We start from the raw sequence: 13,675 nt of genomic DNA on the forward strand, positions 1-13,675 counted from the left end.
ACCAGACGACGGAAACGTCCGAGGGCTACTGTGACTCAATTGAATACCATCACAATAAATATACATGAAACATAACATCATACATTACCAAGCATTGGAATATTACAACTGGTAGCGTTTACATTCAGTACATTGATCCATAATATTACATGCCCAACAGTAAATTGTTCGATACTAATTAAAACCACAGCAAGACGTTACTGAATACATATTTCCTTTTCGATTTACCTGTTACCTGAGAATACAAGTATTTTGAAAACGGTCAACATATGAAATGTTGGTGAGTTCATGAGTAATGTTTGAAATATAGTGGTTTGTATTGTTTTGAAAATCACCAGAAAATCCAATATTTTCTGAAAAGAGCATAGTATAAAAAGTGTGAAGATCCGTAAGTATGCTTGTTTGTTTCTATAAATGTAAAAGTACGATTTGTAAAACTCGGTATGTAATCTCGTAGGTGTATTAATTGAAAAACCCTAGGAAAACCCGATGTTTCCCTAATACTTTGCATCAAATGATATATATCTTGTTATTTCGTTACGACGGGTGTATTCGTTGAGTCTCGGTGACGTTGGATTAATTATGGATTGTGAATTGTTATAAACACACATTAATGAAAATGACTAGTTTACAACCATACAAACGATCCCTTAGGCGTCGCTTGCGCTATTCACTTAATCCAATCACCCGGACTTCTCGTAGCCCCACAACCGAGGAGGAAAAGAGGGTGCGAAGCCCCGATATTTTCCGTAAGTCGTTCAAGGCTATCGTGAATGCGAAGGGCCCTTAGCCCGACTCGCATTTGGTGAATTCTCGACTTTACTAGCAGCACCAGAGGGCCCTTGGGGTCCAACAACACAAAGCCTGTAAAAGTCCTTTTGCACGAAATTAGGTCATATAAGACCCAACCATATGTAAGCGAGTTTCCTTCGGGCCTAAAGATCATGTCATTGGGCTAGTTAGGCCCAACAAACATGATTTGAAGCTTTCGGGCCCAAAGACGGTGTATCGACGTCTGGTGTATTCCCATGTGTGTATTGACTTCCCGAAATTTCCGAGTGTGTATTGAAGTTTCGTCGTGTTAGTAATTTCGGATTCATTATTGATTCGAGACCGAATCAATTCGTTTGATAACGATTTTTGGTGTTGAAGGTGTATTGTAATTCGCCGATAGTCGAGGTGCTAGTATTTCATCATGTCGGATTTATTGTTTAAAACATTAGAATATTTCATTTTTGCAGCCCCTTTCTTTTGGATAATTTACACTTTTAACCATTTGTATAAAAAAAGTTCTATTTTAGTCCTCAAACCATTTTTCTTGACACTTTAGTATCAAAACTTGTAGGAAAGTTATTTTTCAGCTCAAAGTTATTTGAAAAACAGTTTTAGTCCATCAAATGAAACTTTACTCGGCTGTAACCCTTATTTTCGCAATTTTTACACTTTTGGCCCAAAGTAGAAAATTTTTGCATCTTTGGTCCCTTTTAAATATGAAAAGCATTTTTAACCCTTGAAATGGACTTGGAGCACTAGTAGTCCCCTGTTTTACAGAAAAATACAGTTTCAGCCCCTCTAATTTGAAAATCTCGCATATTGGGCTTTACTGGGCCGAAAAATTCATTTTTGGCCCATTATGCTTAAAAATTTCACATTTAATCCTTCAAAGAAAATATTTCCAGAAAAATACATTATTGAGACTGTTTTGACTCATTTCATCCATCAGAATTTGTATTTTGTCATTTTGGGCCCTTTAACCTTATATTTTTAACATTTTGAGTCCAAAAATGGGATTTTTAGCCCAAGAAGTTCATCTTAACCAACTTGGTTATTTTTCTAGAAATAATTTGTGTGTAATAATATGTTTAATACTTGATTCATACATCCTAATGCAAATCTCGATTTTGAGGACTTTTTGTCTAGTTTCAACACCATAATTACATAAGAACATGTAAATAAACATAGAAATCATACAAAGCATACATATACTCATAGATCTACACATTTGCTTGTATTTCCCCCCCCCCTCCCACAAAACTTATAAAAACCGAAAAATAGGGGGTATGAAGCTCACCTTTGGGTGTGGCTTCGGTTTTGGAGGAGAATGGAAGAAGTTTGATGTTGTTTGCGGCCCTAGCAACTTCTTGAGGAGATTTTCGGACTTAGATGGTTCTAGGGAGTTAGACCATAAATTTTTATGAGTTAAGATGAGATGTCTGATAAATCAAGGAACCTAGATCATAGATTTAAGTATAAACTTACCTTGGATGGTAGTCCTTGTGAAAAATCTCCTTGGAATGACCTTAAATCTCGAAAGTTTAGAACAAGGAGGGAGGAGATTCTTCAAAACTTAGAGAGGATGAAATGAATTTTTGTGAGTGTATGTGTGTGTGTGTTCGGCCGAGAATGAGAAAGAGGGAGAAGAAGAGAGATCTTGAAGTGATGTATGCATGGATATATGGGATAAGATGCATGGAAGACCCTTGTATAATTGTGAGGTGGCAACAAAGGTCAACTCTTCCTTTTCTTTGGGCTTGGGCCGAGATTGGAGAGGGGAGAAGAGATTTTTGGGCTTTATTGCCCCTAAGCCCATATAAGAGTTAAGTTGAATGATTGTTGGTCCTATAAAATATAAGTGTGATTTTTATACTTTGTTAGGCTAGTTTTGGTTAATTATGGTTCATAATGGTTCATAATATTTAATTTATTCCATTCTAGGCCCAATATGGCCCAAAATGTTGAAATAAATGAAAGTGGGTCCAATTAGAGCCCACTTAAAGGTTCTAAGCCCATGATAGTCAAATTGGAAGCTTATTGGTCCATTGAGTCCAATAAGAAAGTCCTAGTCCAAAGTGGACCTACACAAGAACTTCTAGGGTTTCCAATTACTTGTTGACTATTTGAAGTGCTTGTATGGTGTATTGGATTGAAATTTTTGTTGTCATAGAGTAAGCATCATACATGCTCTTAAGTTTTTGATTCTACATTTTACTTGAGTGTAGTGATTACAAGACACAAAATTTCTAGTTGTGAAAGAAAGAGGAGATCTAGCCAAGAGGAAGCAAGAGAGGGGTGGATTCCTGAAGAACTGAGGTCCAGGACATCACAACTGAGGTACAATCCCAAATCATTCTCTGTTATTGTGATGTTCATGTAGATTTAGGGCTTTTGAACCCATTTGTGGCTAGATCTAGTGTCCTCATGGTCCCTTAGCGAGTTAAGGTCCTGGATCTGGACCCATAGAGGTCCAGAGCACCTCTTTACCAAAGCTTTATATGCATCCATGGAGGTTTTGGCTTGGGATCAATGTATTTGAGGCTAAAACACCATTCATGAGCTATTCCATGCTTGATGACCATCAAGACTTGGACTTTACGTGGCTAATAAGCTTAAGGAGATTGGATCTATGAGTTAGTGAAGCGGACCTGACCTCAGAAGGTCGTTTGGGGTTGTGCATGGAATGCACTCGCCGAGTCCATTCCCCAGACTCGGCGAGTTGGTGCGGGTTGTTCAACGATTACGAACCAGGGGTTGAGTAACCGAGTCCGGTGAGTGACTCGGTGAGTCGGAAGAGATTCAGAGGGATCGGGTTCCCATAGGAACTCGGCGAGTCCACGCCGGACTCGGCGAGTCGGGTTGACCGTTGACCGTTGACCATTGACCGTTGATCAGTGTTGACTGGTTTGACTTCATGGTATTAGTCAGCCAGAGTCAAGGTAGTAATAAGTAGAAATACGCTTGTGTTGTAGGCGGACGATAGCTCAGGAGATCGAGCACTAGTGTTTAAGAGATTTACAAGTTACTGAGACACGCAAGGTGAGTCTTCTCACTATACATTACCTTGAGTGGTATTTCGAGTTGACCAGAGGGTCTTATGTGCTATGTATGAGATTATGTGTTATCTTAGAGATTTCGTGCTATGTGTTATTTGTATGCTGTATGGTTATATAGACCGGGCCGGAGGGCCCAACGATTCTGACCGGGCCGGAGGGCCCAATGAGCTGTGACTGGACTAGAGGGTCCGACGAACTGCAGGACTGGAGGGTCCCGCTGAGACATCTAGACCAGAGGGTCGGATTTAGCCTTGACTGGCGTATTTGTGGTATGTGGTATTTTGGGAACTCACTAAGCATTTATGCTTACAGTTGTTATGTTTGATGTCTCAGGTACCAGTGAGGACCGTGGGAAGGCGACGGCTTGACACGTACACACACCGATGGAGTTTATTATGTGTAGAGATCTTGGGATTTGTTTTGAAAACAGTATTGATTATGGATTTGAAATTGTGATGTGATACATTATGTGATTTTGAAAAAGAAAAATTATTTTGAAAATTTACGGTGTTACAATAAACATATAATTAATACTTCAATCAATACTTGTATTAAAATCATGTTCATGAAAGGGACTATGCACTCACTTGTTAAGGTGGTGATTCTGCCCTCGAACAACGCTTCGTTATCTCAAAACAATTATCCCTCGATAAAACCTAGTATCAATACCACTAGGGTTTAGTCTAACGTTAACCGAGATTAATTAATATTCTAGCGATTATTATTATTATATAAGCGTTAAACAACACTATATAACTCATAATTGTGACAACCCGATATTTTTCAAATCAATGTAACATTCAAAAAGTCAAATATAACGAACAATTTGTAATCGACGAAATTAGCATAAAAAATGAAGTGTTCTAAAATCTTAATTGGGATACATAAAGTGTTAGATATCGTGCCAAGGTTTCCAAAAACATAAAGAACACTCAAATCCGAGTTATAACGAAGGAGTTATGACCAATCGAAAATCCACGACACACTAAAACACTACTAAACGTAAAAAGTGAAACTTCAATAAAATGCTTTTTAGCCTTAGGTATCGAAACGAAAGTCATAGATTACGTTAAACCATGAGCATACATGAAAAGAACGCCCAAATCTGACTTCGTATGAGGAAGTTATGATTTTTCTAGGTTTCGGAACAACGGTAGACAACTAAAAACTCGAAATAAAGATCGAGCGATTTTTAGCCAACACGACCTAAACAAGAATTCAAGGTCCCTACAATAGTAGTATAATGGTAAAAAGACAGACGAAAACGGACGTCGCATAAAGAAGTTATGGATTTTTAACGGAATTATCATGTCCCGGCCTATTAAATAAAATATAATTAAAAATAAAGTCAAAATTAGCCGACGAAGTCTAAATTAAATTTGTAGTGTATTTTCTTACGTTCGCATGGATATAAAGAACGTCAAAATCAGAGCTCGTATGTGAAAGTTACGGATTTTACAAGTTCGAGGTGCACAAAACGAGACAATTTACGCCCAGCGTACCCTCGTATGCCCAGCGTACTCGGATGCTATGCTCCGGATCGCCCACATCGCCCCCTACACCTCTACGCTGTCCCGTTTGAAGTTCGGCAGTCAAAGATGCGGTCATGCATGCGCACGAGTACACCCAGCGTACCGAGGGCCTCCAGCCACTATAAAAAGGATGCGAGGGTTCCAGGCATTTTTGCTCATTTCTCTCTTCTCTCTGACAATTACTCCCCGTTTAGCATCCCGAGATGACCCCGATACCATGGTTTCATACCCCAGCCCCGACGAAGGTCCGAAGCCCCGAGATTCCCAAGAATCACGCCATTTTCCGGTCGAAGTGCCGCCCGAGAAAAAGCTCGCTTTCTTCGAATCGTCACACTTTCCAAGTGAGTTCATACCCCTACTTTTTCACGTCTTTTTCAGGTTTTAGGGGGGAAATACAAGTGCAATACGAGAAAACATATCGCTTTATACAGATTTAAAAACAACATCTACATTTTTAAATATTTCGATATCAACATTATACTTTACATGGAAAGTTAGTATTACATCGAGTTTTTATCACCAAATGGAACACACTGTCAGAAAAACTATAATGGGTATAGTTTGCGGGTTATTCATTACATCCTTATGTAAACATTGTGAAAATGAAATACTTTCATCTACATGAAATATAGACTTTCTTTTTCGTAAATCTATTAATACTAAGTGTTGTGAGATATTCATCTTCAACGTACTCTCAAGTACGCATTTCAAGCCCTGTATTATGAACCAAAATCTCTTGGAGGGATAGCGTGATACTTATGTATAGATCTATACGGGATTGACAATCCCACACCTAAACTGTTAGCTACAGTTAGACCGGCAGGTGTGGGGTGACAAACGTCATAACACTACAACGCCTGAAGAACGTTGTTACAGGCAGTCTGGGTCAATAGCATGGTTATACAACTCACACAGAAGTATTAAATAAGTTTGATTTCTGAGACTCTTGAATGCATTCAGTAAATACATTATTTTGAGTATAAATTTACTTTCATCATTTGAGCACGAAAGATACTAATGCACTCCAACTTTTGGGACTTTTTCAATCTACATGTAGAAAATATTGGATTTTCTGGAAAACTCATTCATCTATTTTGACTAAAAGACATACAAATTTCAGTACAAAAACACTTATGAACTCACCAACTTAATTGTTGACACTTTTTCGAAACTACTTGTATTTCTCAGGGAATCAGTAATAGAGGTAACCATCAGCTTTTGGAGAAGGAACGCTAAGGCGTCTATTATCAAAAAAATTTAAATCATCATATTGTAATATTCTTTTGAAACATGTATTACACGTAACAATGTAAGTTTTTGTTATATATATGATGGTTGTGTTTACTTTCTTTACAATATTCAACTGTTATGATACTACGTGAAGTCACCCACCCTCGAATGTTTCCGCCATTCTGGTTTGGGGTGTGACAATAATAATAGCCCAAATAATTATTTTAAGGTCCTAATGGTGTTACTATAAATAATTAGAAGCTATATTAAAAATAGCGTAGGCGTAGCTCACTTACAATAGGTTTTACACGAGGAGGTGGCTGCGGCCATCAGGGCAGAGATACCAGAGATGTTCGGGTCTATTAAGACCACGCTGATTGAGACCTTTGATGAGCGTTATGCCGCTCTTTCTGAGGCTGCTGTTGCAGCGGCCACCGCAGCTATTGCTGCTGCGAGGCCGCAAGGGGGTGATGCGTTGCTGTTCCGGGAGTTCAGCAACACAAAACCACCAGAGTTTGATGGGACCCAGGACCCAGTGGCAGCTATGAGGTGGATTTCTAATATAGAGGGGTGTTTCTTCACTTGCTCATCTCCTGAGCATTTGAAGGTTCGGTTCGTGCTAAACCAGCTGCGCTTGGGAGCGAAGGACTGGTGGAAGTTTGTGACGGCGCATTTTACGCCTGCTGAGCTTGCGGCAGTGACCTGGGAGAGGTTCACTGCCATGTTCCGAGATGAGTACGTTCCCCAGGTGGAGAGGGAGCGTTTGGCACAGGAGTTTCTGACCCTCAAGCAGGGTACTAAGTCAGTTACAACGATCACCAGGATGTTCCATGAGAGGGCGATGTTCTGCCCTGAGCACGTGTCCACTGAGCAGGCACATATGAGCCGATATTTGAGTATTTTGAGGCGAGACATTCGGGAGTTCGCGGCAAACTCCTCGTACCGGACATTTGCTGAGCTTCAGGCAAATGCCCGGAAGAGGGAGATTGAGTTGGAGACTCAGGCCAGGGAGGAGGCGGAGTCTCAGGGGAGGGATCGGCGACCGGCACAGTCTCAGCCGGCAGCCAAGCGGGCCAAGCCCGCTGATCCCAAACCGGGGACCAGAAGGGCCGCACTTGTGGGCAGTGTGGCAAGGGTCACGATGGTGTCTGCAGAGCAGGATCTTGCTACAAATGTGGCAAGGAGGGGCATATGGCCAAGGATTGCCCCAAGGGGTTTGCAGTGTGCTTCCACTGCAATCAGACCGGACACCGGAAGGCAATGTGTCCGCAGTTGCGAGGGTCATCTCAGGGAGCACCTCAGGGATCTGCCCCTACCGCCATTAGAGCTACAAAGAGTCGGCCAGTGAAGGCCGAGGCGCCGATGGCACGAGGAGAGCCTTTCAGCTGACCGTGGAGGAGGTCCGCGCAGCGCCCGATGTCGTGGCTGGTATGTATTCTTTCATGTATTTATTTTGATGTTGTGATATTAGGCTTATGTTATGTTATGCGTAGGTACTTTTCTTGTGAATTTTGTACCTGCCTTGGTGTTATTTGACTCGGGTGCGAGTCGGTCTTTTGTATCTTTGGCTTTTAGTCAGCATATCAGTGTTAGTCGTGAGGCGTTGAGTCGGCCTCTGAGAGTTTCCATAGCTGATAAGAGGGTGATATATGCCACGGAGGTTCTCCGAGGTTGCGTAGTTGAGATTTTCGGTGTTGAGTTCCCGATTGATCTGGTTCCTATTGCGATGGGTGATGTCTGTGTCATTGTGGGCATGGATTGGTTGAGCAGATTCGGTGCGGTTATCGACTGTGAGCGACAGCTGGTGACCATACGAGACCCTAGTGGGGGAGTTCTTTCGGTATACGATGAGGGTGCACGTTCAGGATCAGTGTTTTGTTCGGCCGCTAGAGCGAGGCAGTGTTTACAGCAGGGCTATAAGGTTTTTGTGGCGTATGTGATGGATACGCGGGTGGATTCTGAGAGGCCGAGTTCAGTTGAGGAGGTTCCGGTGGTGCGTGAGTTCCCGAATGTGTTTCCCAAGGAGTTGTCGGGTGTGCCTCCTGTGAGGCAAGTGGAGTTCAGTATCGATTTGGTTCCGGGGGCCGCGCCTATCGCCAAGGTGCTTTATCGCCTTGCACCTCCAGAGATGCAAGAGTTATCTTCGCAGCTTCAGGAGCTGCTAGGGAAGGGGCTTCTTCGGCCGAGTAGCTCGCCGTGGGGAGCACCTATCCTGTTCGTCAAAAAGAAGGATAGTTCACACTGGATGTGTATTGATTACCGGGAGTTGAACAGGCTGACGGTCAAGAACCGTTACCCGTTGCCGAGGATCGACGATTTGTTCGATCAGTTGCAGGGAGCATCTTTGTTTTCCAAGATCGATTTGAGGTCTGGATATCATTAGGTGAGGGTGCGGGATGAGGACGTCCAGAAGACAGCGTTTAGGATGCGTTATGGGCATTACGAGTTTGTAGTGATGCCTTTCGGGCTCACCAATGCCCCGGCAGTGTTCATGGTTCTCATGAACCGAGTGTGTAGGCCGATGCTGGATCGGTCGGTGATTGTATTTATCGATGACATTCTGGTATATTTGAGATCTAGAGAGCAGCATGAGGAGCATTTGAGAGAGGTTCTCGGAGTTCTGAGATCGGAGAGGCTTTATGCCAAATTCTCCAAGTGTGATTTCTGGTTGCGGGAGGTCCAGTTCTTAGGACATCTCGTTAACCAGGAAGGGATATTGGTCGATCCGGCCAAGGTTGAGGCGGTGATGAGTTGGGAGGTGTCGAAGTCACCCTACGGGATCAAGAGTTTCCTAGGGTTGGCAGGGTATTATCGGAGATTCATTAAGGATTTCTCCAAGATCGCAGTGCCACTCACCAGATTGACCCGGAAGGGTGTTGCTTTTTCATGGGGCCCCGAGCAGCAGGCCTCCTTTGAGACACTTCGCCAGAGGTTGTGCGAAGCCCCGGTGTTAGCGCTCCCGGAAGGGATGGAGGACTTTGTGGTATACTGTGATGCATCGATTTTGGGATTGGGAGCGGTGCTGATGCAGAGGGGGCATGTGATAGCGTATGCATCGAGGCAGCTGAAGCCTCATGAGACGAGATAGCCCACCCATGATCTAGAGTTGGGGGCAGTGGTGTTCGCCCTCAAGATTTGGCGTCACTACTTGTATGGGGTTCGGTGTACGATATACACGGACCATAAGAGTTTGAAATATTTGATGGATCAGCCCAACCTAAATATGCGTCAGAGAAGGTGGTTGGATGTGGTCAAGGATTATGATTGTGAGATCCTGTACCACCAAGGCAAGGCTAATGTGGTAGCCGATGCATTGAGCCGCAGGGCGGAGAGCACCCCGCTACGCGAGATATGTTTGAGATTGACCGTGATAGCTCCAGTTTTGGACGCCATTTGTGGGGCACAGGCCGAGGCTATGCGACCTGAGATGCAGAAGAGGGAACGGGTTATTGGTTTGGTTTCAGAGTTCGTTACCGATGGTCGGGGGATTATGACATTTCAGGGGCGTATCTGGGTACCGTTTGTGGGAGGAACGCGTACCATTTTGATGGAGGAGGCACATCGGTCGAAATTTTCGATCCATCCGGGGGCCACTAAGATGTATTTGGATTTGAGAAAGGAATATTGGTGGCCCTGTATGAAGAGGGATGTCGCGTGGTTCGTTGAGAGGTGCTTGACCTGCCGTAGGGTTAAGGCTGAGCACCAGAGGTCGCATGGTAAGTTGCAGCCATTGGAGGTTCCCGAATGGAAATGGGAACAGATCACTATGGATTTCATCACCAAATTGCCAAGGACTGCCAGAGGAGTTGATGCAATTTGGGTGATTGTGGACAGATTGACGAAGAGTGCTCACTTCCTTGCTATCAGCGAGAGTTCTTCAGCAGAGAAATTGGCAGAGGTGTATGTGAGGGAAGTGGTATCTCGGCATGGGGTGCCGATCTTGATTGTTTCAGACCATGATGTGCGTTTCACTTCCAGATTCTGGAAGAAGTTTCATGAGGAGTTGGGTACTAGACTGCATTTTAGTACCACATATCTTCCCCAGACAGACGGTCAAAGTGAACGGATGATTCAGACGTTCGAGGACATGCTCCGAGCATGCGTGTTGGATTTTGGGGGTAGCTGGGATGCATATTTGCCCTCGGCAGACTTTTCCTACAACAACAGCCATCATTCGAGTATTGGTATGCCACCCTTTGAGCTGTTGTATGGGAGGAGGTGTCGGACCCCCATTTGTTGGGGAGAGGTTGGTCAGCGGGTGATGGGCAGTACAGAGATCGTGCTTCAGACGACAGAGTAGATTCAGTAGGTTAGACAGAGGTTGTTGACCGCTCAGAGCCGACATAAGAGTTATGCAGACAGACACAGGTCCGAGCTTGAGTTTCAGGTCGGCGACCTTGTACTCCTGAAGGTCTCTCCCTGGAAAAGAGTGATTCAATTCAGGAAGAGGGGCAAGTTGGGACCCCGATATATTGGTCCTTTCCGAGTGATCGCGAGGGTAGGCCGGGTAGCCTATCGTTTGGATTTGCCAGCAGAGTTGGGGCAGATTCATGACACTTTTCATGTGTCGCAGCTGAGGAAGTGTATAGCCGATGAGTCGGCAGTGGTTCCATTAGAGGATATTCAGGTGGATGCGAGCCTGAATTATGCCGAGAGACCAGTGGCCATCAGAGATCGGAAAATCAAGGTTTTGAGGAATAAGGAGGTACCCCTGGTGTTGGTTCAGTGGCAGCATCGGAGGGGATCGGAGATGACCTGGGAGCCAGAGCGTGAGATGTGTGAGCAGCATCCGGAGCTATTTGCAGAGCGAGACTTCGAGGGCGAAGTCTAGTTCTAGTGGGGGAGAATTGTAACAGCCCGGATTCCCAGGTATTATATATTTATTTATCTATTTATTTTGATGATTTGTGAGGAGACTCGGCGAGTTGGAGCCTAGACTCGCCGAGTATGATCGCGGATTTGGACGCGGGTTCGCGCCCGGACTCGACGAGTCCGCGCTGTTTAATAAAACCCTAGTTTCTCGGGTTTGGAGCCTATTTAAAGGGCCTTATGGCCGCCATTTGTGCTCACCAGTTCCTTGAGAGAAACCCTAGTGAGCTTGAGCGTTTGGAGTAAGTCAAGGAGCCATTATTGACCTTGGAGGTGTTATCTAGCAAGGGAAAGGAAGCAATAGCCAAGGGGGGGGGGGGGAAACAAGAGGAGCCACTTCCTGAAGATTTGAGGTCCAGAACATCACGTTTGAGGTACTATTTTCGAGCCATTCTCTGTTATGTTGATGTTCATGTTGATTTAGGGCTTATTGAGCCCTTTTGTGACTAGATCTAGTGCTTCCTTGGTCCCTTAAGCGAGTTAGGTTCTAGATCTGGACCCTTGGAGGTCCAGAGTGTCCCTTTGTCCAAGATTTTTATGAATCCATGGGGGTTTTGGATTGGGGTCTTTGTGCTTGAGGTCAAAACACCATTTATGAGACATGAGGTGTGTTATGAGCACCAAGACATGAACTTTACGTGATGAATGTGCTTGGGAGGGCCAGATCTATGAGTTGTTGGAGCGGATCTGACCTCAGAAGTGAGATTGAGTTGGTGCATGGCATGGACTCGCCGAGTCCGAAGAACAGACTTGGCGAGTAGCATGAAGTTTGTCCTTGACCACTCAGTGAGTGGTCTTGCTGAGTTAAGGGTCGACTCAGTGAGTCAGGGAGAGTTAGAGAGGGTTGACAGATGGACTGAGTCGAGCTGGGACTCGCCGAGTTGTTCTTGAGACTCGGCGAGTTGAGTCGTGGTGGCCCCGTGATTCATGCCAGGTGGAACTCGTCGAGTCAGGGGAGTACTCGACGTGTCAAAAGAGAATCCTAGAGAGTTGGTGAATACGTATAGACTCGCCGAGTCGCCCTAGTGCACTCGCCGAGTCCGTTCAAAGTTGACCGTTGACCGTTGACCAGAGTTGACTAGAGTTGACTTGATAGGGGTAGTCAACCTTAGTGGTAAAAGTGTTAATTAGAGATGCATGATGTTATAGGAGGATTATAGCTCGGAGGATCGAGCACGAGTGATTTCCAGGATTCGCGGGTTATCGAGATATACGAGGTGAGTCTTCTCACTATACTTTACCTTGAGTAGGTAATCAGAGTTATGTGTCAGAGTATGTGTATGTTATGTGTATGTTATGTGTATGCTATGTGTTGTACTGCATGATGTCTATGTGATTTATGCTGTGCATGTTTACAGAGATGGAACCAGAAGGTTCCCAGAGTTAGAACCTGAGGGTTCACAGAGTTTGGGTGCACGTACCCATAGTGTTATAGCCTCGAGTGGCTAATATGTGTATATGTGGTATTTTGGGGAACTCACTAAGCTTCGTGCTTATAGTGTTAGTGTTGTTTGTTTCAGGTACTAGTGATGACCGTGGGAAGGCGCCGACTTGATCTGTACACACGCAAGGGATTTTTATGTGATATGATCTTGGGATTTTGTATGATGTGAATTGAAGATTTAAACTTGATGTTTTATGAAAATAAAATGAAAAATGTTTTTTATATTTTGCGAAAAATTATTTTGAAATTCACGGTGTTACAGTTATCATCCCGGGAAAGCTAACGTAATAGCCGATGCCCTCAACCGAAAGGAATACTCGGGCCGCTGAGTGAAATCCTTAACCATGACTATCCATTCACACCTGTCCACACAAATCAAGGAATCTCAAACAGAAGCCTTGAAATCCGAAAACGTGGCAAGTGAAGCCTTAAGAGGAATGGATAAGAATCTTGAAATCAAGGATGACGAAGTTCATTACTTCATGAATCGGATCTGGACGCCGAAGTTTGGCGGATTTACAGGTGTTGTCATGGACAAAGCCCATAAGACACGATACTCCATACATCCCGGTTCAGATAAGATGTATTTGGACCTTAAGAAATTGTACTGGTGGCCGAACATGAAAGCCGAAATTGCTACCTACGTAGGCAAATGTTTGACTTGCGCCAAAGTTAAGGTAGAATACCAAAAGCCTTCGGGACTGTTGGACCAACTAGAAATACCCGAGTGGAAGTGGGAGCGGATAACCATGGACTTCATAACCAAGTTA

This window comes from Lactuca serriola, chromosome 8 (genome assembly GCF_051521515.1).
Source record: "Lactuca serriola cultivar US96UC23 chromosome 8, Lser_US96UC23_V15, whole genome shotgun sequence".
Lineage (NCBI taxonomy): Eukaryota > Viridiplantae > Streptophyta > Magnoliopsida > Asterales > Asteraceae > Lactuca > Lactuca serriola.